Source organism: Anarhichas minor, unplaced genomic scaffold (assembly GCF_050575085.1).
Source record: "Anarhichas minor isolate MPS153535 unplaced genomic scaffold, ASM5057508v1 ptg000018l, whole genome shotgun sequence".
NCBI classification, from domain to species: Eukaryota; Metazoa; Chordata; class Actinopteri; order Perciformes; family Anarhichadidae; genus Anarhichas; species Anarhichas minor.
Window position 1 is genome coordinate 242,895 of NW_027466464.1, and position 21,310 is coordinate 264,204.

The 21,310-nt window shown below is 49.0% G+C and overlaps 39 non-coding genes and 1 pseudogene across 39 annotated transcripts; all 40 read left to right on the plus strand.

The window, feature by feature from the left end:
• Positions 1 to 84: 84 nt before the first annotated feature.
• Positions 85 to 201, plus strand: LOC142953695 (U5 spliceosomal RNA). The gene has a single exon (XR_012955303.1). It is a non-coding gene; the product is annotated as a U5 spliceosomal RNA (small nuclear RNA).
• A 175-nt stretch (positions 202 to 376) lies between these two features.
• Positions 377 to 567, plus strand: LOC142953556 (U2 spliceosomal RNA). Its single transcript, XR_012955190.1, has one exon. It is a non-coding gene; the product is annotated as a U2 spliceosomal RNA (small nuclear RNA).
• A 287-nt stretch (positions 568 to 854) lies between these two features.
• On the plus strand, positions 855 to 1,018 carry LOC142953273 (U1 spliceosomal RNA). Its single transcript, XR_012954918.1, has one exon. It is a non-coding gene; the product is annotated as a U1 spliceosomal RNA (small nuclear RNA).
• A 204-nt stretch (positions 1,019 to 1,222) lies between these two features.
• On the plus strand, positions 1,223 to 1,339 carry LOC142953696 (U5 spliceosomal RNA). Its single transcript, XR_012955304.1, has one exon. It is a non-coding gene; the product is annotated as a U5 spliceosomal RNA (small nuclear RNA).
• Positions 1,340 to 6,592: 5,253 nt separating this feature from the next.
• LOC142953594 (U2 spliceosomal RNA) lies at positions 6,593 to 6,764 on the plus strand (annotated as a pseudogene).
• A 283-nt stretch (positions 6,765 to 7,047) lies between these two features.
• Positions 7,048 to 7,211, plus strand: LOC142953151 (U1 spliceosomal RNA). The gene has a single exon (XR_012954801.1). It is a non-coding gene; the product is annotated as a U1 spliceosomal RNA (small nuclear RNA).
• A 204-nt stretch (positions 7,212 to 7,415) lies between these two features.
• LOC142953697 (U5 spliceosomal RNA) lies at positions 7,416 to 7,532 on the plus strand. Its single transcript, XR_012955305.1, has one exon. It is a non-coding gene; the product is annotated as a U5 spliceosomal RNA (small nuclear RNA).
• Positions 7,533 to 7,708: 176 nt separating this feature from the next.
• LOC142953417 (U2 spliceosomal RNA) lies at positions 7,709 to 7,899 on the plus strand. Its single transcript, XR_012955059.1, has one exon. It is a non-coding gene; the product is annotated as a U2 spliceosomal RNA (small nuclear RNA).
• A 283-nt stretch (positions 7,900 to 8,182) lies between these two features.
• On the plus strand, positions 8,183 to 8,346 carry LOC142953152 (U1 spliceosomal RNA). The gene has a single exon (XR_012954802.1). It is a non-coding gene; the product is annotated as a U1 spliceosomal RNA (small nuclear RNA).
• A 204-nt stretch (positions 8,347 to 8,550) lies between these two features.
• On the plus strand, positions 8,551 to 8,667 carry LOC142953698 (U5 spliceosomal RNA). The gene has a single exon (XR_012955306.1). It is a non-coding gene; the product is annotated as a U5 spliceosomal RNA (small nuclear RNA).
• Positions 8,668 to 8,843: 176 nt separating this feature from the next.
• Positions 8,844 to 9,034, plus strand: LOC142953418 (U2 spliceosomal RNA). Its single transcript, XR_012955060.1, has one exon. It is a non-coding gene; the product is annotated as a U2 spliceosomal RNA (small nuclear RNA).
• A 287-nt stretch (positions 9,035 to 9,321) lies between these two features.
• LOC142953153 (U1 spliceosomal RNA) lies at positions 9,322 to 9,485 on the plus strand. The gene has a single exon (XR_012954803.1). It is a non-coding gene; the product is annotated as a U1 spliceosomal RNA (small nuclear RNA).
• A 171-nt stretch (positions 9,486 to 9,656) lies between these two features.
• LOC142953420 (U2 spliceosomal RNA) lies at positions 9,657 to 9,847 on the plus strand. Its single transcript, XR_012955061.1, has one exon. It is a non-coding gene; the product is annotated as a U2 spliceosomal RNA (small nuclear RNA).
• A 287-nt stretch (positions 9,848 to 10,134) lies between these two features.
• LOC142953154 (U1 spliceosomal RNA) lies at positions 10,135 to 10,298 on the plus strand. Its single transcript, XR_012954804.1, has one exon. It is a non-coding gene; the product is annotated as a U1 spliceosomal RNA (small nuclear RNA).
• A 204-nt stretch (positions 10,299 to 10,502) lies between these two features.
• On the plus strand, positions 10,503 to 10,619 carry LOC142953700 (U5 spliceosomal RNA). The gene has a single exon (XR_012955307.1). It is a non-coding gene; the product is annotated as a U5 spliceosomal RNA (small nuclear RNA).
• Positions 10,620 to 10,795: 176 nt separating this feature from the next.
• LOC142953421 (U2 spliceosomal RNA) lies at positions 10,796 to 10,986 on the plus strand. The gene has a single exon (XR_012955062.1). It is a non-coding gene; the product is annotated as a U2 spliceosomal RNA (small nuclear RNA).
• Positions 10,987 to 11,273: 287 nt separating this feature from the next.
• On the plus strand, positions 11,274 to 11,437 carry LOC142953155 (U1 spliceosomal RNA). Its single transcript, XR_012954805.1, has one exon. It is a non-coding gene; the product is annotated as a U1 spliceosomal RNA (small nuclear RNA).
• A 204-nt stretch (positions 11,438 to 11,641) lies between these two features.
• LOC142953701 (U5 spliceosomal RNA) lies at positions 11,642 to 11,758 on the plus strand. The gene has a single exon (XR_012955308.1). It is a non-coding gene; the product is annotated as a U5 spliceosomal RNA (small nuclear RNA).
• Positions 11,759 to 11,934: 176 nt separating this feature from the next.
• LOC142953539 (U2 spliceosomal RNA) lies at positions 11,935 to 12,125 on the plus strand. Its single transcript, XR_012955173.1, has one exon. It is a non-coding gene; the product is annotated as a U2 spliceosomal RNA (small nuclear RNA).
• Positions 12,126 to 12,412: 287 nt separating this feature from the next.
• LOC142953156 (U1 spliceosomal RNA) lies at positions 12,413 to 12,576 on the plus strand. Its single transcript, XR_012954806.1, has one exon. It is a non-coding gene; the product is annotated as a U1 spliceosomal RNA (small nuclear RNA).
• Positions 12,577 to 12,780: 204 nt separating this feature from the next.
• Positions 12,781 to 12,897, plus strand: LOC142953818 (U5 spliceosomal RNA). Its single transcript, XR_012955418.1, has one exon. It is a non-coding gene; the product is annotated as a U5 spliceosomal RNA (small nuclear RNA).
• A 176-nt stretch (positions 12,898 to 13,073) lies between these two features.
• LOC142953422 (U2 spliceosomal RNA) lies at positions 13,074 to 13,264 on the plus strand. Its single transcript, XR_012955063.1, has one exon. It is a non-coding gene; the product is annotated as a U2 spliceosomal RNA (small nuclear RNA).
• A 287-nt stretch (positions 13,265 to 13,551) lies between these two features.
• LOC142953157 (U1 spliceosomal RNA) lies at positions 13,552 to 13,715 on the plus strand. Its single transcript, XR_012954807.1, has one exon. It is a non-coding gene; the product is annotated as a U1 spliceosomal RNA (small nuclear RNA).
• Positions 13,716 to 13,886: 171 nt separating this feature from the next.
• Positions 13,887 to 14,077, plus strand: LOC142953423 (U2 spliceosomal RNA). Its single transcript, XR_012955064.1, has one exon. It is a non-coding gene; the product is annotated as a U2 spliceosomal RNA (small nuclear RNA).
• A 287-nt stretch (positions 14,078 to 14,364) lies between these two features.
• LOC142953159 (U1 spliceosomal RNA) lies at positions 14,365 to 14,528 on the plus strand. The gene has a single exon (XR_012954809.1). It is a non-coding gene; the product is annotated as a U1 spliceosomal RNA (small nuclear RNA).
• A 204-nt stretch (positions 14,529 to 14,732) lies between these two features.
• LOC142953702 (U5 spliceosomal RNA) lies at positions 14,733 to 14,849 on the plus strand. The gene has a single exon (XR_012955309.1). It is a non-coding gene; the product is annotated as a U5 spliceosomal RNA (small nuclear RNA).
• A 176-nt stretch (positions 14,850 to 15,025) lies between these two features.
• Positions 15,026 to 15,216, plus strand: LOC142953424 (U2 spliceosomal RNA). The gene has a single exon (XR_012955065.1). It is a non-coding gene; the product is annotated as a U2 spliceosomal RNA (small nuclear RNA).
• A 287-nt stretch (positions 15,217 to 15,503) lies between these two features.
• LOC142953160 (U1 spliceosomal RNA) lies at positions 15,504 to 15,667 on the plus strand. The gene has a single exon (XR_012954810.1). It is a non-coding gene; the product is annotated as a U1 spliceosomal RNA (small nuclear RNA).
• A 204-nt stretch (positions 15,668 to 15,871) lies between these two features.
• Positions 15,872 to 15,988, plus strand: LOC142953819 (U5 spliceosomal RNA). The gene has a single exon (XR_012955419.1). It is a non-coding gene; the product is annotated as a U5 spliceosomal RNA (small nuclear RNA).
• A 176-nt stretch (positions 15,989 to 16,164) lies between these two features.
• LOC142953425 (U2 spliceosomal RNA) lies at positions 16,165 to 16,355 on the plus strand. The gene has a single exon (XR_012955066.1). It is a non-coding gene; the product is annotated as a U2 spliceosomal RNA (small nuclear RNA).
• A 287-nt stretch (positions 16,356 to 16,642) lies between these two features.
• Positions 16,643 to 16,806, plus strand: LOC142953161 (U1 spliceosomal RNA). The gene has a single exon (XR_012954811.1). It is a non-coding gene; the product is annotated as a U1 spliceosomal RNA (small nuclear RNA).
• A 171-nt stretch (positions 16,807 to 16,977) lies between these two features.
• LOC142953427 (U2 spliceosomal RNA) lies at positions 16,978 to 17,168 on the plus strand. Its single transcript, XR_012955068.1, has one exon. It is a non-coding gene; the product is annotated as a U2 spliceosomal RNA (small nuclear RNA).
• A 287-nt stretch (positions 17,169 to 17,455) lies between these two features.
• LOC142953162 (U1 spliceosomal RNA) lies at positions 17,456 to 17,619 on the plus strand. Its single transcript, XR_012954812.1, has one exon. It is a non-coding gene; the product is annotated as a U1 spliceosomal RNA (small nuclear RNA).
• A 204-nt stretch (positions 17,620 to 17,823) lies between these two features.
• LOC142953703 (U5 spliceosomal RNA) lies at positions 17,824 to 17,940 on the plus strand. The gene has a single exon (XR_012955310.1). It is a non-coding gene; the product is annotated as a U5 spliceosomal RNA (small nuclear RNA).
• A 176-nt stretch (positions 17,941 to 18,116) lies between these two features.
• Positions 18,117 to 18,307, plus strand: LOC142953428 (U2 spliceosomal RNA). The gene has a single exon (XR_012955069.1). It is a non-coding gene; the product is annotated as a U2 spliceosomal RNA (small nuclear RNA).
• A 287-nt stretch (positions 18,308 to 18,594) lies between these two features.
• On the plus strand, positions 18,595 to 18,758 carry LOC142953164 (U1 spliceosomal RNA). The gene has a single exon (XR_012954813.1). It is a non-coding gene; the product is annotated as a U1 spliceosomal RNA (small nuclear RNA).
• Positions 18,759 to 18,962: 204 nt separating this feature from the next.
• On the plus strand, positions 18,963 to 19,079 carry LOC142953704 (U5 spliceosomal RNA). Its single transcript, XR_012955311.1, has one exon. It is a non-coding gene; the product is annotated as a U5 spliceosomal RNA (small nuclear RNA).
• Positions 19,080 to 19,255: 176 nt separating this feature from the next.
• Positions 19,256 to 19,446, plus strand: LOC142953540 (U2 spliceosomal RNA). The gene has a single exon (XR_012955174.1). It is a non-coding gene; the product is annotated as a U2 spliceosomal RNA (small nuclear RNA).
• A 287-nt stretch (positions 19,447 to 19,733) lies between these two features.
• LOC142953165 (U1 spliceosomal RNA) lies at positions 19,734 to 19,897 on the plus strand. Its single transcript, XR_012954814.1, has one exon. It is a non-coding gene; the product is annotated as a U1 spliceosomal RNA (small nuclear RNA).
• A 204-nt stretch (positions 19,898 to 20,101) lies between these two features.
• On the plus strand, positions 20,102 to 20,218 carry LOC142953820 (U5 spliceosomal RNA). The gene has a single exon (XR_012955420.1). It is a non-coding gene; the product is annotated as a U5 spliceosomal RNA (small nuclear RNA).
• Positions 20,219 to 21,310: the final 1,092 nt, after the last annotated feature.

Consider the following 21,310-nt stretch of genomic DNA (forward strand, 5'->3'; position numbering starts at 1 on the left):
CAGGGCACGTGAACTCAGGCTTACCATGAGCGTTTTGACTTGGGCAACTAGGGACTTTGGCTGTTCTTGACAATGTTGCTGTACTTACTTTGGTTTCTCTTCATAACGCACAAGTCTTTCGCCTTTTACTAAAGACTTCCGTGGAGAGGAATACCAATGAGTTCAACCTATTTTTAGCAGGCTTTGCCATTTGGCTGAGCCTTGTACAGTTGTGAAAAGAAAGAAAGCTGTCCTTAACGAGACCACGGTGCTTGACCATGGAGTGCTTGGATGTGTGCCAAAGCAGCAGCCACTGCTATGTCCCTTGGAAAGAACTGCACCATGACAAGGGTGAAACGTGTCAGGAGGGTGACTCAGGAAGCAAACAGTTGGGCTCATCGGTTCTTGGCCTTTTGGCTAAGATCAAGTGTAGTATCTGTTCTTATCAGTTTAATATCTTATATGTCCTCTATATGAGGATAACGTATTAAGCAGATTTTTAGCATCGGGAGATGAAAAAGGGGCTTGCTCCGTTCACTCCACGCATTGACCCGGTATTGCAGCATTGCCGGGAACGGTGTACTCCTCAAATGCCTTGTGGACAACCAAACACCAATCCAAATGGATCAGTCTGTTGATTAGCTTCACACTTTAATGAACGACGAGGATCTCATTCGCTGTCTGTCTTCAAGGCTGGGGCTTGTGTCAAACAAAGGCCTTGTTTATTCCTTACTGACGCCCCTCGTGGAACATCGCTGTGCTCCCAGCCTGAGCTTAATGCTAAAGGGCTGCACTCTGGGATTATGCCATCTGGGAACCGTCATCCGGAGTACTGCATCTGGGAATGCCGCCCCTGTCTCTGTCTCTTCCAACTCATACTTACCTGGCAGGGGAGATACCATGATCAAGAAGGTGGTTCACCCAGGGCGAGGCCCAGCCATTGCACTCCGGTTGTTCTGACCACTGCGAATTCCCCAAATGTGGGAATCTCGACTGCATCATTTCTGGTAGTGGGGGACTGCGTTCGCGCTCTCCCCTGATTGTTTTGTTGAAAAGAATATCAAGTGATTTGTACTTTTGATTGGAGGGGAGGAAATAGTACTATGGAGAATATTGCCCTCTTTAAGATGTGGGAATGGGTGTGGCTTCAGATTTGGAACAGGGCACGTGAACTCAGGCTTACCATGAGCGTTTTGACTTGGGCAACTAGGGACTTTGGCTGTTCTTGACAATGTTGCTGTACTTACTTTGGTTTCTCTTCATAACGCACAAGTCTTTCGCCTTTTACTAAAGACTTCCGTGGAGAGGAATACCAATGAGTTCAACCTATTTTTAGCAGGCTTTGCCATTTGGCTGAGCCTTGTACAGTTGTGAAAAGAAAGAAAGCTGTCCTTAACGAGACCACGGTGCTTTACCATGGAGTGCTTGGATGTGTGCCAAAGCAGCAGCCACTGCTATGTCCCTTGGAAAGAACTGCACCATGACAAGGGTGAAACGTGTCAGGAGGGTGACTCAGGAAGCAAACAGTTGGGGCTCATCGCTTCTCGGCCTTTTGGCTAAGATCAAGTGGTGTTGCGGAAAAATACAGCACAGAGAGAGCTAACAACGAGACAGCAATGGCCGCAAGGGGCCAAAAAGAGCAGTCGATCCCAAGGGTCGGGCTGAGACACACGCTACGATTCCAGGCAACCACGGAAGACTACAAACTGCAGTCCAGAGAGTTCTTTGGCAGGCAAGTCATAATTGGGCAGCTACAACTGAAGGTGGAGGAGGTGCACTGCATCCAGTGGAACCAGCAGGAGAAGGCGTTCGACGTTACACTGAGGACCGAGGAGATCTACCGGAGTGTGGCTGAAATTTGCCGAGCAGAGGCAGGGGTAAGGCCGCTAGCCGGCTACAGAGTACTGAACCTGGACAGACCTAATTTCAGAACAATAACTGTGCATATGTACAACCCCTTTGTTAATGACTCAGCACTAGCTGCATTCCTGGGGCAGTATGGAGAGGTGGTGACGGCTGCAAGGCATATAAAGGACACCCTGGGGTTTTGGACTGGACGGCGCCAGTTCCAGGTACTGCTGTATCATGACGCAGAAGGTCCAGGAGGCCTGAAACATCCACCTGCCTTCTTCAGCCTTGGTGGAGATCGTGGGTATCTATTTTACCCACGGCAACCTGCTTTCTGCAGGAAGTGCAGACAGTCAGGACATTCAGAGGCAGGCTGTGGGGAAACAAGATGCCGTTTCTGTGGGCAAGCAGGGCATTCCGCCAAGGACTGCACAGAGCCAAGGACGTGCCATGGATGCGGTGGAACTGACCACCTGTACCGAGGTTGTCCTGGCCGCAAGAAAACTTTTGCGGAGGCTGCCAAACCGACTGAGGCTGGCGAGCCGAGTAGGGGAGCCACACAGAATGACGGGGAGAGGACGGTACAGGAGGGCTCCGGAGCTGACGCGTTGGGGAGTAAAGGGGAGGCAGCGCCCCGGGATGAGGGCACCGCCGGAACAGACGGAATGGCCAAGGCATCCACAGACATTATGGACGAGTTTCCTGTCCTCACTTCCGATCCTGCTCCCTCCAAATCAAAGCAAGGGGCACGGAAAGGGTCGCAGGCATTTGGAACAGGACTCTCGACAGAGCTTGGAGAGAGTGGGGAGGGGGTACGGAGCAAAAAGTCAAAGGGGGGACAGACCAACAAGGGTGGGATTGAGGGGGGGAGGGGAGGGGGAACAGGTCAGCATAAGAGAGCCGCTGATAAAGTGGAGGAAGGAGGGGCCCAGGAGCAGAAGGATGGGGATACGGGTCAAGAGGTGGGAGGGGAGATGGGTGAGCAGTCATTGGGAGAAGCAGCTGCCATACTAACAGACGGTTTAGGCCTGAGCTTCGATCTTCCCCCAGGCCTGCTCATGCTGTCGTCCCCCTTAGGGGAGGACGCTTATGAGGGGCTTAACAGACCAACAACGTCGCCAAACGCAGTGCCGTTTTCCTGGGCTGACGAGATGGATAAAGAGAATGTATACCTTTAGGGTAGTGGGAACCAGCAATAGGAATCTTTATTTAAGATGCACAATGGGTTTTTTTAAGGTTCTCACTATAAACGCAAGGGGAATGAGGGACCCAGTTAAAAGAAGGGTTGTTTTTAATTTTGTGGAGTCGCACCAGGTTGCCTTTTGTTTTTTGCAGGAGGTACATTTACGGGATGGGGGGGACGTGGGGATTTTTTCGAGGGAGTGGACAAAAGGGGACTCAGTTTGGAGCGTAGGGGGGGTCCACTCTACTGGGGTTGGGATTTTATTTGGGTTTCAAGAGATCAAGGTGGAGTCTTCCTTTGTTATTGTCCAGGGGAGGATAATGGGCGCAGACATCACATGGGGGACAGTCAAGCTTAGGGTTATTGTGGTCTATGGAGCACAAACTCCAACAGAAAGGCAAGAGATGGCTGGTCAATTGGAGCCGCACCTGGCCACCAGTAGGCAGGTAGTGATAGGGGGTGATTTTAATGTTGAGTTGGGCAAGGGGGGAGATACCAGCGATGGGTTTATTTCCAACCTCATGGCTAAACATGGCCTGGTAGATGGGGCGAGGGAGGTCAGGCCACAGGTAACAGGTCCCACATGGCGCAACTCTAGGGGCATCGTTAAATGTTTGGATTATGTTTTTCTTTCCAAGTCTTTCAGGCTATTGGCAGGCAGACTGCTCCCTGTGTTCTTCTCAGATCATGACGGGCTGCTATTGGAAGTGCACTCAGATGTGCCAGTGTTTGGAACTGGGTACTGGCACCTTAACGTCAGCATCCTGGAGGAGGAGGTTTTCAACCAACATTTCCGTTCATTTTTCAAAGGCCTGGAAGGACTAAGGTCATTGTGTTCCGGAGTAATTGAGTGGTGGGAGGTTGCTAAAAAGCGGATACAATTTTTTTGTTTAAAGTATTGTAAAAGGAAGGCGAGTATGGCGAGGAGGGAGGTGTTTCGCCTTCAGCACCTTCTCGAACGTGAGTACGCCGGGGGAAACTGGGGCGGCATTATAAATCAGCAGGCTTGTGACTCCCTTAAAGCACAGCTTAGGGACGTATATGAGGGTAAGGCCAGGGCATACCTGTTGCGATCACGTGAAACATTCCGTGAGGAGTTCGAGACGTGTTCCGCTGCTTTCTTCAGCTCAGTACGGGCTGATAGGGCAAAACAGGTAGTGACCGGGTTAATGGACAAGCAGGGCAGGGTGGTGTCAGAAGGGGTAGAGATGGTGCAGGCTGCCACGGACTACTATCGCACAAGGTTTAGGGAGAAAGACATAGAGGTAGGAGGAGGAGAGGTATTCCTGGATTTTCTGACCCAGCGGGTGCCGAAGGATATAGTACAGGCTTTGGAGGCCCCGCTCACCCTAATAGAGATTGAGTGGGCCCTCCAGAGAATGAAGAGGCGGAAGGTGCCTGGCATCGATGGGCTCCCAGCAGAGTTTTATCTCAAGTTCTGGGATGTACTTGGGCCGGTAGTGTTGGAGGTGTTGTCCGCAATACTCCGCACAGGTACAATGGGAGGTTCTGCGGCCACCGGAGTTATCTCACTTCTTTATAAGAAGGGGGATCGTGCCGACCTAGGGAACTGGCGACCACTGACCATGCTGTGTGTTGACTACAAACTCCTGGCAAAGGTCCTAGCGGATCGTCTAGGCATAGCACTTCCTCATGTGGTCCATGTGGACCAAACATGTGGGGTAGCGGGGTGCTCAGTGAGATGGAATCTACAGCTCATTCGGGACGCTGTCGCGTGGGCGGAAGACCGGCACCTGCCACTGATGGTGGTTGGTCTCGACCAGGCAAAAGCGTTTGACAGGGTTCATTGGGGTTTTATGTTTAGAGTTTTGCAGAGGTTAGGCTTCAGTCAGGCTTTTATGGGATGGTTACGCATATTGTACACAGGTGTAGGGAGCATGGTTTCAGTTAACGGCCACCTAGGAGACATTTTTAGTTTGCACTCAGGGGTAAGACAGGGGTGTCCGCTTTCACCACTGCTTTACATCCTTTACATGGAGCCCCTGGCGGCAGCCATTCGGGCTGATCCGGGTGTGAGAGGTTTCCTGCTACCTGGCAGTGGGGGCTTACGAGTTAAACTGTCTCAGTACGCAGATGACACCACACTGCTGCTGGACACGACACATGCCTTCTTTGAGCCTTGGAAATTTCCCAGAGCTTTGGTAAGGTGGCTAGTGCTAAACTTAATTGTGCCAAGTCTTCTGTGAAGTTCTTTGGGCGCTGGAAAGAAAGGACGGAGGTACCAGGGGGGCTGACGCTCTGCACGGGACCGCTGAAGGTACTAGGGGTCAGCTTTGAGACAGCCCATAGTGCCACGGCCAACTGGACTAGGCGCTTTATGGCAGTCCAGAAGAAGTTTGCTCTCTGGAAGAGCAGGGGCCTGACTTTGATAGGGAAAGTACTGGTTCTGAAGGTAGATATTATGCCATCTCTTGTGTACTTGGCATACATATACCCAATGCCAGTCAGTATGAGGAGACCTATTATGCGCCTCGTGTTCACTTTCTTGTGGGGAGGGAGATATGAGTATGTGGCGAGGGCCCGCATGCTGGCAGGGATTGAAGCAGGGGGAAGAGATGTCCCACACCTCCCGTTGAAGCTAGACTGCATATTTGTTTCTTTTTTGTGGAGGGAGATGTCAACTCCAGTCGTACACCCATCAGGACACTTCCTGCGGCTCTATTTTTCCTATCAGGCCAGGCGCGTGTTGGTCTGGAACAATTTAGGGCCCCGGGTGGAGCAACAGCCATGGCATTACCAGTACGCAGCCAGGTGGCTGCGGGCCCATCCCGAGGCCTCAGAAACCAGTGTCAGACTGAACCACAAATTCCTTTATAAAGTTGTCAGACAGAGAGTGATCGCACCGGCAGTGGTTGGGATCCCGAAGAGTATTTGGAAGGGGATACAGCCACGGGGGCTGGACAATGGTCTCAAAGATCTCAATTGGCTATGCCTTCACAAATGTCTGCCAGTGCGAGATGTAATGTACCGGCATAGTTTAGCAAGATCCCCTGTGTGCCCGAGGGAAGGCTGTATGGGGGAAGAAACTGTCAGGCATGTCATGTGGGACTGTCCCTTTGCTAGTATTGTGTGGAGTAGAGCAGCGACATGGCTGGGGAGGTTAGACCCTGGGTTTAAATTGACATGGACTAGGGTGGTAGAAGGGGGAGGTTTGGGGAGTAAACATTTCCTTACGTGGCTAATTATAAGCCTGGTTAAGAGGAGTTTGTGGGTGGCTAGGCAAGACCTGGTGGGAAAAAACAGGGAAAGTCGCTTGGAGGGGGTGTTAAAGAGAGTGGAATTAGATATAAAGGGGAGGATTGAACGGGACATCAGGAAGTGGGGGAAGCATGCTGCCTTGGAAAGGTGGAAAGGAGGTTTTGGGTGGGGATGGTGAATCCTGAAGACATTGCATAAGTGTATTTTGTGTTTTTTTGTGTATTGACAAATGCTGGTTACTGACATGTAACTGTGAAATATAATTAAGTTGCATGATGCAAAACATGTGAAGTTTGTATGTTTGAAATTGTATGATTTGTGTACAGAATTTTGATAATAAAAAAAAAAAAAAAAAAAAAAAAAAAAAAAAAAAAAAATAAAATCTGTTCTTATCAGTTTAATATCTGATATGTCCTCTATATGAGGATAACGTATTAAGCAGATTTTTAGCATCGGGAGATGAAAAAGGGGCTTGCTCCGTTCACTCCACGCATTGACCCGGTATTGCAGCATTGCCGGGAACGGTGCACTCCTCAAATGCCTTGTGGACAACCAAACACCAATCCAAATGGATCTGTTGATTAGCTTCACACTTTAATGAACGACGAGGATCTCATTCGCTGTCTGTCTTCAAGGCTGGGGATTGTGTCAAACAAAGGCCTTGTTTATTCCTTACTGACGCCCCTCGTGGAACATCGCTGTGCTCCCAGCCTAAGTTTAATGCTAAATCCCTGCACTCTGGGATTATGCCATCTGGGAACCGTCATCCGGAGTACTGCGTCTGGGAATGCCGCCCCTGTCTCTGTCTCTTCCAACTCATACTTACCTGGCAGGGGAGATACCATGATCAAGAAGGTGGTTCACCCAGGGCGAGGCCCAGCCATTGCACTCCGGTTGTTCTGACCACTGCGAATTCCCCAAATGTGGGAATCTCGACTGCATAATTTCTGGTAGTGGGGGACTGCGTTCGCGCTCTCCCCTGATTGTTTTGTTGAAAAGAATATCAAGTGATTTGTACTTTTGATTGGAGGGGAGGAAATAGTACTATGGAGAATATTGCCCTCTTTAAGATGTGGGAATGGGTGTGGCTTCAGATTTGGAACAGGGCACGTGAACTCAGGCTTACCATGAGCGTTTTGACTTGGGCAACTAGGGACTTTGGCTGTTCTTGACAATGTTGCTGTATTTACTTTGGTTTCTCTTCATAACGCACAAGTCTTTCGCCTTTTACTAAAGACTTCCGTGGAGAGGAATACCAATGAGTTCAACCTATTTTTAGCAGGCTTTGCCATTTGGCTGAGCCTTGTACAGTTGTGAAAAGAAAGAAAGCTGTCCTTAACGAGACCACGGTGCTTGACCATGGAGTGCTTGGATGTGTGCCAAAGCAGCAGCCACTGCTATGTCCCTTGGAAAGAACTGCACCATGACAAGGGTGAAACGTGTCAGGAGGGTGACTCAGGAAGCAAACAGTTGGGGCTCATCGCTTCTCGGCCTTTTGGCTAAGATCAAGTGTAGTATCTGTTCTTATCAGTTTAATATCTGATATGTCCTCTATATGAGGATAACGTATTAAGCAGATTTTTAGCATCGGGAGATGAAAAAGGGGCTTGCTCCGTTCACTCCACGCATTGACCCGGTATTGCAGCATTGCCGGGAACGGTGCACTCCTCAAATGCCTTGTGGACAACCAAACACCAATCCAAATGGATCTGTTGATTAGCTTCACACTTTAATGAACGACGAGGATCTCATTCGCTGTCTGTCTTCAAGGCTGGGGATTGTGTCAAACAAAGGCCTTGTTTATTCCTTACTGACGCCCCTCGTGGAACATCGCTGTGCTCCCAGCCTAAGTTTAATGCTAAATCCCTGCACTCTGGGATTATGCCATCTGGGAACCGTCATCCGGAGTACTGCGTCTGGGAATGCCGCCCCTGTCTCTGTCTCTTCCAACTCATACTTACCTGGCAGGGGAGATACCATGATCAAGAAGGTGGTTCACCCAGGGCGAGGCCCAGCCATTGCACTCCGGTTGTTCTGACCACTGCGAATTCCCCAAATGTGGGAATCTCGACTGCATAATTTCTGGTAGTGGGGGACTGCGTTCGCGCTCTCCCCTGATTGTTTTGTTGAAAAGAATATCAAGTGATTTGTACTTTTGATTGGAGGGGAGGAAATAGTACTATGGAGAATATTGCCCTCTTTAAGATGTGGGAATGGGTGTGGCTTCAGATTTGGAACAGGGCACGTGAACTCAGGCTTACCATGAGCGTTTTGACTTGGGCAACTAGGGACTTTGGCTGTTCTTGACAATGTTGCTGTATTTACTTTGGTTTCTCTTCATAACGCACAAGTCTTTCGCCTTTTACTAAAGACTTCCGTGGAGAGGAATACCAATGAGTTCAACCTATTTTTAGCAGGCTTTGCCATTTGGCTGAGCCTTGTACAGTTGTGAAAAGAAAGAAAGCTGTCCTTAACGAGACCACGGTGCTTGACCATGGAGTGCTTGGATGTGTGCCAAAGCAGCAGCCACTGCTATGTCCCTTGGAAAGAACTGCACCATGACAAGGGTGAAACGTGTCAGGAGGGTGACTCAGGAAGCAAACAGTTGGGGCTCATCGCTTCTCGGCCTTTTGGCTAAGATCAAGTGTAGTATCTGTTCTTATCAGTTTAATATCTGATATGTCCTCTATATGAGGATAACGTATTAAGCAGATTTTTAGCATCGGGAGATGAAAAAGGGGCTTGCTCCGTTCACTCCACGCATTGACCCGGTATTGCAGCATTGCCGGGAACGGTGCACTCCTCAAATGCCTTGTGGACAACCAAACACCAATCCAAATGGATCAGTCTGTTGATTAGCTTCACACTTTAATGAACGACGAGGATCTCATTCGCTGTCTGTCTTCAAGGCTGGGGATTGTGTCAAACAAAGGCCTTGTTTATTCCTTACTGACGCCCCTCGTGGAACATCGCTGTGCTCCCAGCCTGAGCTTAATGCTAAAGGTCTGCACTCTGGGATTATGCCATCTGGGAACCGTCATCCGGAGTACTGCATCTGGGAATGCCGCCCCTGTCTCTGTCTCTTCCAACTCATACTTACCTGGCAGGGGAGATACCATGATCAAGAAGGTGGTTCACCCAGGGCGAGGCCCAGCCATTGCACTCCGGTTGTTCTGACCACTGCGAATTCCCCAAATGTGGGAATCTCGACTGCATAATTTCTGGTAGTGGGGGACTGCGTTCGCGCTCTCCCCTGATTGTTTTGTTGAAAAGAATATCAAGTGGTTTGTACTTTTGATTGGAGGGGAGGAAATAGTACTATGGAGAATATTGCCCTCTTTAAGATGTGGGAATGGGTGTGGCTTCAGATTTGGAACAGGGTGAAACGTGTCAGGAGGGTGACTCAGGAAGCAAACAGTTGGGGCTCATCGCTTCTCGGCCTTTTGGCTAAGATCAAGTGTAGTATCTGTTCTTATCAGTTTAATATCTGATATGTCCTCTATATGAGGATAACGTATTAAGCAGATTTTTAGCATCGGGAGATGAAAAAGGGGCTTGCTCCGTTCACTCCACGCATTGACCCGGTATTGCAGCATTGCCGGGAACGGTGCACTCCTCAAATGCCTTGTGGACAACCAAACACCAATCCAAATGGATCAGTCTGTTGATTAGCTTCACACTTTAATGAACGACGAGGATCTCATTCGCTGTCTGTCTTCAAGGCTGGGGCTTGTGTCAAACAAAGGCCTTGTTTATTCCTTTCTGACGCCCCTCGTGGAACATCGCTGTGCTCCCAGCCTAAACTTAATGCTAAATCCCTGCACTCTGGGATTATGCCATCTGGGAACTGTCATCCGGAGTACTGCATCTGGGAATGCCGCCCCTGTCTCTGTCTCTTCCAACTCATACTTACCTGGCAGGGGAGATACCATGATCAAGAAGGTGGTTCACCCAGGGCGAGGCCCAGCCATTGCACTCCGGTTGTTCTGACCACTGCGAATTCCCCAAATGTGGGAATCTCGACTGCATAATTTCTGGTAGTGGGGGACTGCGTTCGCGCTCTCCCCTGATTGTTTTGTTGAAAAGAATATCAAGTGATTTGTACTTTTGACTGGAGGGGAGGAAATAGTACTATGGAGAATATTGCCCTCTTTAAGATGTGGGAATGGGTGTGGCTTCAGATTTGGAACAGGGCACGTGAACTCAGGCTTACCATGAGCGTTTTGACTTGGGCAACTAGGGACTTTGGCTGTTCTTGACAATGTTGCTGTACTTACTTTGGTTTCTCTTCATAACGCACAAGTCTTTCGCCTTTTACTAAAGACTTCCGTGGAGAGGAATACCAATGAGTTCAACCTATTTTTAGCAGGCTTTGCCATTTGGCTGAGCCTTGTACAGTTGTGAAAAGAAAGAAAGCTGTCCTTAATGAGACCACGGTGCTTGACCATGGAGTGCTTGGATGTGTGCCAAAGCAGCAGCCACTGCTATGTCCCTTGGAAAGAACTGCACCATGACAAGGGTGAAACGTGTCAGGAGGGTGACTCAGGAAGCAAACAGTTGGGGCTCATCGCTTCTCGGCCTTTTGGCTAAGATCAAGTGTAGTATCTGTTCTTATCAGTTTAATATCTGATATGTCCTCTATATGAGGATAACGTATTAAGCAGATTTTTAGCATCGGGAGATGAAAAAGGGGCTTGCTCCGTTCACTCCACGCATTGACCCGGTATTGCAGCATTGCCGGGAACGGTGCACTCCTCAAATGCCTTGTGGACAACCAAACACCAATCCAAATGGATCAGTCTGTTGATTAGCTTCACACTTTAATGAACGACGAGGATCTCATTCGCTGTCTGTCTTCAAGGCTGGGGCTTGTGTCAAACAAAGGCCTTGTTTATTCCTTTCTGACGCCCCTCGTGGAACATCGCTGTGCTCCCAGCCTAAGCTTAATGCTAAATCCCTGCACTCTGGGATTATGCCATCTGGGAACCGTCATCCGGAGTACTGCATCTGGGAATGCCGCCCCTGTCTCTGTCTCTTCCAACTCATACTTACCTGGCAGGGGAGATACCATGATCAAGAAGGTGGTTCACCCAGGGCGAGGCCCAGCCATTGCACTCCGGTTGTTCTGACCACTGCGAATTCCCCAAATGTGGGAATCTCGACTGCATAATTTCTGGTAGTGGGGGACTGCGTTCGCGCTCTCCCCTGATTGTTTTGTTGAAAAGAATATCAAGTGATTTGTACTTTTGACTGGAGGGGAGGAAATAGTACTATGGAGAATATTGCCCTCTTTAAGATGTGGGAATGGGTGTGGCTTCAGATTTGGAACAGGGCACGTGAACTCAGGCTTACCATGAGCGTTTTGACTTGGGCAACTAGGGACTTTGGCTGTTCTTGACAATGTTGCTGTACTTACTTTGGTTTCTCTTCATAACGCACAAGTCTTTCGCCTTTTACTAAAGACTTCCGTGGAGAGGAATACCAATGAGTTCAACCTATTTTTAGCAGGCTTTGCCATTTGGCTGAGCCTTGTACAGTTGTGAAAAGAAAGAAAGCTGTCCTTAATGAGACCACGGTGCTTGACCATGGAGTGCTTGGATGTGTGCCAAAGCAGCAGCCACTGCTATGTCCCTTGGAAAGAACTGCACCATGACAAGGGTGAAACGTGTCAGGAGGGTGACTCAGGAAGCAAACAGTTGGGGCTCATCGCTTCTCGGCCTTTTGGCTAAGATCAAGTGTAGTATCTGTTCTTATCAGTTTAATATCTGATATGTCCTCTATATGAGGATAACGTATTAAGCAGATTTTTAGCATCGGGAGATGAAAAAGAGGCTTGCTCCGTTCACTCCACGCATTGACCCGGTATTGCAGCATTGCCGGGAACGGTGCACTCCTCAAATGCCTTGTGGACAACCAAACACCAATCCAAATGGATCAGTCTGTTGATTAGCTTCACACTTTAATGAACGACGAGGATCTCATTCGCTGTCTGTCTTCAAGGCTGGGGCTTGTGTCAAACAAAGGCCTTGTTTATTCCTTTCTGACGCCCCTCGTGGAACATCGCTGTGCTCCCAGCCTGAGCTTAATGCTAAAGGGCTGCACTCTGGGATTATGCCATCTGGGAACCGTCATCCGGAGTACTGCATCTGGGAATGCCGCCCCTGTCTCTGTCTCTTCCAACTCATACTTACCTGGCAGGGGAGATACCATGATCAAGAAGGTGGTTCACCCAGGGCGAGGCCCAGCCATTGCACTCCGGTTGTTCTGACCACTGCGAATTCCCCAAATGTGGGAATCTCGACTGCATAATTTCTGGTAGTGGGGGACTGCGTTCGCGCTCTCCCCTGATTGTTTTGTTGAAAAGAATATCAAGTGATTTGTACTTTTGATTGGAGGGGAGGAAATAGTACTATGGAGAATATTGCCCTCTTTAAGATGTGGGAATGGGTGTGGCTTCAGATTTGGAACAGGGCACGTGAACTCAGGCTTACCATGAGCGTTTTGACTTGGGCAACTAGGGACTTTGGCTATTCTTGACAATGTTGCTGTACTTACTTTGGTTTCTCTTCATAGCGCACAAGTCTTTCGCCTTTTACTAGAGACTTCCGTGGAGAGGAATACCAATGAGTTCAACCTATTTTTAGCAGGCTTTGCCATTTGGCTGAGCCTTGTACAGTTGTGAAAAGAAAGAAAGCTGTCCTTAACGAGACCACGGTGCTTGACCATGGAGTGCTTGGATGTGTGCCAAAGCAGCAGCCACTGCTATGTCCCTTGGAAAGAACTGCACCATGACAAGGGTGAAACGTGTCAGGAGGGTGACTCAGGAAGCAAACAGTTGGGGCTCATCGCTTCTCGGCCTTTTGGCTAAGATCAAGTGTAGTATCTGTTCTTATCAGTTTAATATCTGATATGTCCTCTATATGAGGATAACGTATTAAGCAGATTTTTAGCATCGGGAGATGAAAAAGGGGCTTGCTCCGTTCACTCCACGCATTGACCCGGTATTGCAGCATTGCCGGGAACGGTGCACTCCTCAAATGCCTTGTGGACAACCAAACACCAATCCAAATGGATCAGTCTGTTGATTAGCTTCACACTTTAATGAACGACGAGGATCTCATTCGCTGTCTGTCTTCAAGGCTGGGGATTGTGTCAAACAAAGGCCTTGTTTATTCCTTACTGACGCCCCTCGTGGAACATCGCTGTGCTCCCAGCCTGAGCTTAATGCTAAAGGTCTGCACTCTGGGATTATGCCATCTGGGAACCGTCATCCGGAGTACTGCATCTGGGAATGCCGCCCCTGTCTCTGTCTCTTCCAACTCATACTTACCTGGCAGGGGAGATACCATGATCAAGAAGGTGGTTCACCCAGGGCGAGGCCCAGCCATTGCACTCCGGTTGTTCTGACCACTGCGAATTCCCCAAATGTGGGAATCTCGACTGCATAATTTCTGGTAGTGGGGGACTGCGTTCGCGCTCTCCCCTGATTGTTTTGTTGAAAAGAATATCAAGTGGTTTGTACTTTTGATTGGAGGGGAGGAAATAGTACTATGGAGAATATTGCCCTCTTTAAGATGTGGGAATGGGTGTGGCTTCAGATTTGGAACAGGGTGAAACGTGTCAGGAGGGTGACTCAGGAAGCAAACAGTTGGGGCTCATCGCTTCTCGGCCTTTTGGCTAAGATCAAGTGTAGTATCTGTTCTTATCAGTTTAATATCTGATATGTCCTCTATATGAGGATAACGTATTAAGCAGATTTTTAGCATCGGGAGATGAAAAAGGGGCTTGCTCCGTTCACTCCACGCATTGACCCGGTATTGCAGCATTGCCGGGAACGGTGCACTCCTCAAATGCCTTGTGGACAACCAAACACCAATCCAAATGGATCAGTCTGTTGATTAGCTTCACACTTTAATGAACGACGAGGATCTCATTCGCTGTCTGTCTTCAAGGCTGGGGCTTGTGTCAAACAAAGGCCTTGTTTATTCCTTTCTGACGCCCCTCGTGGAACATCGCTGTGCTCCCAGCCTAAACTTAATGCTAAATCCCTGCACTCTGGGATTATGCCATCTGGGAACCGTCATCCGGAGTACTGCATCTGGGAATGCCGCCCCTGTCTCTGTCTCTTCCAACTCATACTTACCTGGCAGGGGAGATACCATGATCAAGAAGGTGGTTCACCCAGGGCGAGGCCCAGCCATTGCACTCCGGTTGTTCTGACCACTGCGAATTCCCCAAATGTGGGAATCTCGACTGCATAATTTCTGGTAGTGGGGGACTGCGTTCGCGCTCTCCCCTGATTGTTTTGTTGAAAAGAATATCAAGTGATTTGTACTTTTGACTGGAGGGGAGGAAATAGTACTATGGAGAATATTGCCCTCTTTAAGATGTGGGAATGGGTGTGGCTTCAGATTTGGAACAGGGCACGTGAACTCAGGCTTACCATGAGCGTTTTGACTTGGGCAACTAGGGACTTTGGCTGTTCTTGACAATGTTGCTGTACTTACTTTGGTTTCTCTTCATAACGCACAAGTCTTTCGCCTTTTACTAAAGACTTCCGTGGAGAGGAATACCAATGAGTTCAACCTATTTTTAGCAGGCTTTGCCATTTGGCTGAGCCTTGTACAGTTGTGAAAAGAAAGAAAGCTGTCCTTAATGAGACCACGGTGCTTGACCATGGAGTGCTTGGATGTGTGCCAAAGCAGCAGCCACTGCTATGTCCCTTGGAAAGAACTGCACCATGACAAGGGTGAAACGTGTCAGGAGGGTGACTCAGGAAGCAAACAGTTGGGGCTCATCGCTTCTCGGCCTTTTGGCTAAGATCAAGTGTAGTATCTGTTCTTATCAGTTTAATATCTGATATGTCCTCTATATGAGGATAACGTATTAAGCAGATTTTTAGCATCGGGAGATGAAAAAGGGGCTTGCTCCGTTCACTCCACGCATTGACCCGGTATTGCAGCATTGCCGGGAACGGTGCACTCCTCAAATGCCTTGTGGACAACCAAACACCAATCCAAATGGATCAGTCTGTTGATTAGCTTCACACTTTAATGAACGACGAGGATCTCATTCGCTGTCTGTCTTCAAGGCTGGGGCTTGTGTCAAACAAAGGCCTTGTTTATTCCTTTCTGACGCCCCTCGTGGAACATCGCTGTGCTCCCAGCCTGAGCTTAATGCTAAAGGGCTGCACTCTGGGATTATGCCATCTGGGAACCGTCATCCGGAGTACTGCATCTGGGAATGCCGCCCCTGTCTCTGTCTCTTCCAACTCATACTTACCTGGCAGGGGAGATACCATGATCAAGAAGGTGGTTCACCCAGGGCGAGGCCCAGCCATTGCACTCCGGTTGTTCTGACCACTGCGAATTCCCCAAATGTGGGAATCTCGACTGCATAATTTCTGGTAGTGGGGGACTGCGTTCGCGCTCTCCCCTGATTGTTTTGTTGAAAAGAATATCAAGTGATTTGTACTTTTGATTGGAGGGGAGGAAATAGTACTATGGAGAATATTGCCCTCTTTAAGATGTGGGAATGGGTGTGGCTTCAGATTTGGAACAGGGCACGTGAACTCAGGCTTACCATGAGCGTTTTGACTTGGGCAACTAGGGACTTTGGCTATTCTTGACAATGTTGCTGTACTTACTTTGGTTTCTCTTCATAGCGCACAAGTCTTTCGCCTTTTACTAGAGACTTCCGTGGAGAGGAATACCAATGAGTTCAACCTATTTTTAGCAGGCTTTGCCATTTGGCTGAGCCTTGTACAGTTGTGAAAAGAAAGAAAGCTGTCCTTAACGAGACCACGGTGCTTGACCATGGAGTGCTTGGATGTGTGCCAAAGCAGCAGCCACTGCTATGTCCCTTGGAAAGAACTGCACCATGACAAGGGTGAAACGTGTCAGGAGGGTGACTCAGGAAGCAAACAGTTGGGGCTCATCGCTTCTCGGCCTTTTGGCTAAGATCAAGTGTAGTATCTGTTCTTATCAGTTTAATATCTGATATGTCCTCTATATGAGGATAACGTATTAAGCAGATTTTTAGCATCGGGAGATGAAAAAGGGGCTTGCTCCGTTCACTCCACGCATTGACCCGGTATTGCAGCATTGCCGGGAACGGTGCACTCCTCAAATGCCTTGTGGACAACCAAACACCAATCCAAATGGATCAGTCTGTTGATTAGCTTCACACTTTAATGAACGACGAGGATCTCATTCGCTGTCTGTCTTCAAGGCTGGGGATTGTGTCAAACAAAGGCCTTGTTTATTCCTTACTGACGCCCCTCGTGGAACATCGCTGTGCTCCCAGCCTGAGCTTAATGCTAAAGGTCTGCACTCTGGGATTATGCCATCTGGGAACCGTCATCCGGAGTACTGCATCTGGGAATGCCGCCCCTGTCTCTGTCTCTTCCAACTCATACTTACCTGGCAGGGGAGATACCATGATCAAGAAGGTGGTTCACCCAGGGCGAGGCCCAGCCATTGCACTCCGGTTGTTCTGACCACTGCGAATTCCCCAAATGTGGGAATCTCGACTGCATAATTTCTGGTAGTGGGGGACTGCGTTCGCGCTCTCCCCTGATTGTTTTGTTGAAAAGAATATCAAGTGGTTTGTACTTTTGATTGGAGGGGAGGAAATAGTACTATGGAGAATATTGCCCTCTTTAAGATGTGGGAATGGGTGTGGCTTCAGATTTGGAACAGGGTGAAACGTGTCAGGAGGGTGACTCAGGAAGCAAACAGTTGGGGCTCATCGCTTCTCGGCCTTTTGGCTAAGATCAAGTGTAGTATCTGTTCTTATCAGTTTAATATCTGATATGTCCTCTATATGAGGATAACGTATTAAGCAGATTTTTAGCATCGGGAGATGAAAAAGGGGCTTGCTCCGTTCACTCCACGCATTGACCCGGTATTGCAGCATTGCCGGGAACGGTGCACTCCTCAAATGCCTTGTGGACAACCAAACACCAATCCAAATGGATCAGTCTGTTGATTAGCTTCACACTTTAATGAACGACGAGGATCTCATTCGCTGTCTGTCTTCAAGGCTGGGGCTTGTGTCAAACAAAGGCCTTGTTTATTCCTTTCTGACGCCCCTCGTGGAACATCGCTGTGCTCCCAGCCTAAACTTAATGCTAAATCCCTGCACTCTGGGATTATGCCATCTGGGAACCGTCATCCGGAGTACTGCATCTGGGAATGCCGCCCCTGTCTCTGTCTCTTCCAACTCATACTTACCTGGCAGGGGAGATACCATGATCAAGAAGGTGGTTCACCCAGGGCGAGGCCCAGCCATTGCACTCCGGTTGTTCTGACCACTGCGAATTCCCCAAATGTGGGAATCTCGACTGCATAATTTCTGGTAGTGGGGGACTGCGTTCGCGCTCTCCCCTGATTGTTTTGTTGAAAAGAATATCAAGTGATTTGTACTTTTGACTGGAGGGGAGGAAATAGTACTATGGAGAATATTGCCCTCTTTAAGATGTGGGAATGGGTGTGGCTTCAGATTTGGAACAGGGCACGTGAACTCAGGCTTACCATGAGCGTTTTGACTTGGGCAACTAGGGACTTTGGCTGTTCTTGACAATGTTGCTGTACTTACTTTGGTTTCTCTTCATAACGCACAAGTCTTTCGCCTTTTACTAAAGACTTCCGTGGAGAGGAATACCAATGAGTTCAACCTATTTTTAGCAGGCTTTGCCATTTGGCTGAGCCTTGTACAGTTGTGAAAAGAAAGAAAGCTGTCCTTAATGAGACCACGGTGCTTGACCATGGAGTGCTTGGATGTGTGCCAAAGCAGCAGCCACTGCTATGTCCCTTGGAAAGAACTGCACCATGACAAGGGTGAAACGTGTCAGGAGGGTGACTCAGGAAGCAAACAGTTGGGGCTCATCGCTTCTCGGCCTTTTGGCTAAGATCAAGTGTAGTATCTGTTCTTATCAGTTTAATATCTGATATGTCCTCTATATGAGGATAACGTATTAAGCAGATTTTTAGCATCGGGAGATGAAAAAGGGGCTTGCTCCGTTCACTCCACGCATTGACCCGGTATTGCAGCATTGCCGGGAACGGTGCACTCCTCAAATGCCTTGTGGACAACCAAACACCAATCCAAATGGATCAGTCTGTTGATTAGCTTCACACTTTAATGAACGACGAGGATCTCATTCGCTGTCTGTCTTCAAGGCTGGGGCTTGTGTCAAACAAAGGCCTTGTTTATTCCTTTCTGACGCCCCTCGTGGAACATCGCTGTGCTCCCAGCCTAAGCTTAATGCTAAATCCCTGCACTCTGGGATTATGCCATCTGGGAACCGTCATCCGGAGTACTGCATCTGGGAATGCCGCCCCTGTCTCTGTCTCTTCCAACTCATACTTACCTGGCAGGGGAGATACCATGATCAAGAAGGTGGTTCACCCAGGGCGAGGCCCAGCCATTGCACTCCGGTTGTTCTGACCACTGCGAATTCCCCAAATGTGGGAATCTCGACTGCATAATTTCTGGTAGTGGGGGACTGCGTTCGCGCTCTCCCCTGATTGTTTTGTTGAAAAGAATATCAAGTGATTTGTACTTTTGACTGGAGGGGAGGAAATAGTACTATGGAGAATATTGCCCTCTTTAAGATGTGGGAATGGGTGTGGCTTCAGATTTGGAACAGGGCATGTGAACTCAGGCTTACCATGAGCGTTTTGACTTGGGCAACTAGGGACTTTGGCTGTTCTTGACAATGTTGCTGTACTTACTTTGGTTTCTCTTCATAACGCACAAGTCTTTCGCCTTTTACTAAAGACTTCCGTGGAGAGGAATACCAATGAGTTCAACCTATTTTTAGCAGGCTTTGCCATTTGGCTGAGCCTTGTACAGTTGTGAAAAGAAAGAAAGCTGTCCTTAATGAGACCACGGTGCTTGACCATGGAGTGCTTGGATGTGTGCCAAAGCAGCAGCCACTGCTATGTCCCTTGGAAAGAACTGCACCATGACAAGGGTGAAACGTGTCAGGAGGGTGACTCAGGAAGCAAACAGTTGGGGCTCATCGCTTCTCGGCCTTTTGGCTAAGATCAAGTGTAGTATCTGTTCTTATCAGTTTAATATCTGATATGTCCTCTATATGAGGATAACGTATTAAGCAGATTTTTAGCATCGGGAGATGAAAAAGAGGCTTGCTCCGTTCACTCCACGCATTGACCCGGTATTGCAGCATTGCCGGGAACGGTGCACTCCTCAAATGCCTTGTGGACAACCAAACACCAATCCAAATGGATCAGTCTGTTGATTAGCTTCACACTTTAATGAACGACGAGGATCTCATTCGCTGTCTGTCTTCAAGGCTGGGGCTTGTGTCAAACAAAGGCCTTGTTTATTCCTTTCTGACGCCCCTCGTGGAACATCGCTGTGCTCCCAGCCTGAGCTTAATGCTAAAGGGCTGCACTCTGGGATTATGCCATCTGGGAACCGTCATCCGGAGTACTGCATCTGGGAATGCCGCCCCTGTCTCTGTCTCTTCCAACTCATACTTACCTGGCAGGGGAGATACCATGATCAAGAAGGTGGTTCACCCAGGGCGAGGCCCAGCCATTGCACTCCGGTTGTTCTGACCACTGCGAATTCCCCAAATGTGGGAATCTCGACTGCATAATTTCTGGTAGTGGGGGACTGCGTTCGCGCTCTCCCCTGATTGTTTTGTTGAAAAGAATATCAAGTGATTTGTACTTTTGATTGGAGGGGAGGAAATAGTACTATGGAGAATATTGCCCTCTTTAAGATGTGGGAATGGGTGTGGCTTCAGATTTGGAACAGGGCACGTGAACTCAGGCTTACCATGAGCGTTTTGACTTGGGCAACTAGGGACTTTGGCTGTTCTTGACAATGTTGCTGTACTTACTTTGGTTTCTCTTCATAGCGCACAAGTCTTTCGCCTTTTACTAGAGACTTCCGTGGAGAGGAATACCAATGAGTTCAACCTATTTTTAGCAGGCTTTGCCATTTGGCTGAGCCTTGTACAGTTGTGAAAAGAAAGAAAGCTGTCCTTAACGAGACCACGGTGCTTGACCATGGAGTGCTTGGATGTGTGCCAAAGCAGCAGCCACTGCTATGTCCCTTGGAAAGAACTGCACCATGACAAGGGTGAAACGTGTCAGGAGGGTGACTCAGGAAGCAAACAGTTGGGGCTCATCGCTTCTCGGCCTTTTGGCTAAGATCAAGTGGTGTTGCGGAAAAATACAGCACAGAGAGAGCTAACAACGAGACAGCAATGGCCGCAAGGGGCCAAAAAGAGCAGTCGATCCCAAGGGTCGGGCTGAGACACACGCTACGATTCCAGGCAACCACGGAAGACTACAAACTGCAGTCCAGAGAGTTCTTTGGCAGGCAAGTCATAATTGGGCAGCTACAACTGAAGGTGGAGGAGGTGCACTGCATCCAGTGGAACCAGCAGGAGAAGGCGTTCGACGTTACACTGAGGACCGAGGAGATCTACCGGAGTGTGGCTGAAATTTGCCGAGCAGAGGCAGGGGTAAGGCCGCTAGCCGGCTACAGAGTACTGAACCTGGACAGACCTAATTTCAGAACAATAACTGTGCATATGTACAACCCCTTTGTTAATGACTCAGCACTAGCTGCATTCCTGGGGCAGTATGGAGAGGTGGTGACGGCTGCAAGGCATATAAAGGACACCCTGGGGTTTTGGACTGGACGGCGCCAGTTCCAGGTACTGCTGTATCATGACGCAGAAGGTCCAGGAGGCCTGAAACATCCACCTGCCTTCTTCAGCCTTGGTGGAGATCGTGGGTATCTATTTTACCCACGGCAACCTGCTTTCTGCAGGAAGTGCAGACAGTCAGGACATTCAGAGGCAGGCTGTGGGGAAACAAGATGCCGTTTCTGTGGGCAAGCAGGGCATTCCGCCAAGGACTGCACAGAGCCAAGGACGTGCCATGGATGCGGTGGAACTGACCACCTGTACCGAGGTTGTCCTGGCCGCAAGAAAACTTTTGCGGAGGCTGCCAAACCGACTGAGGCTGGCGAGCCGAGTAGGGGAGCCACACAGAATGACGGGGAGAGGACGGTACAGGAGGGCTCCGGAGCTGA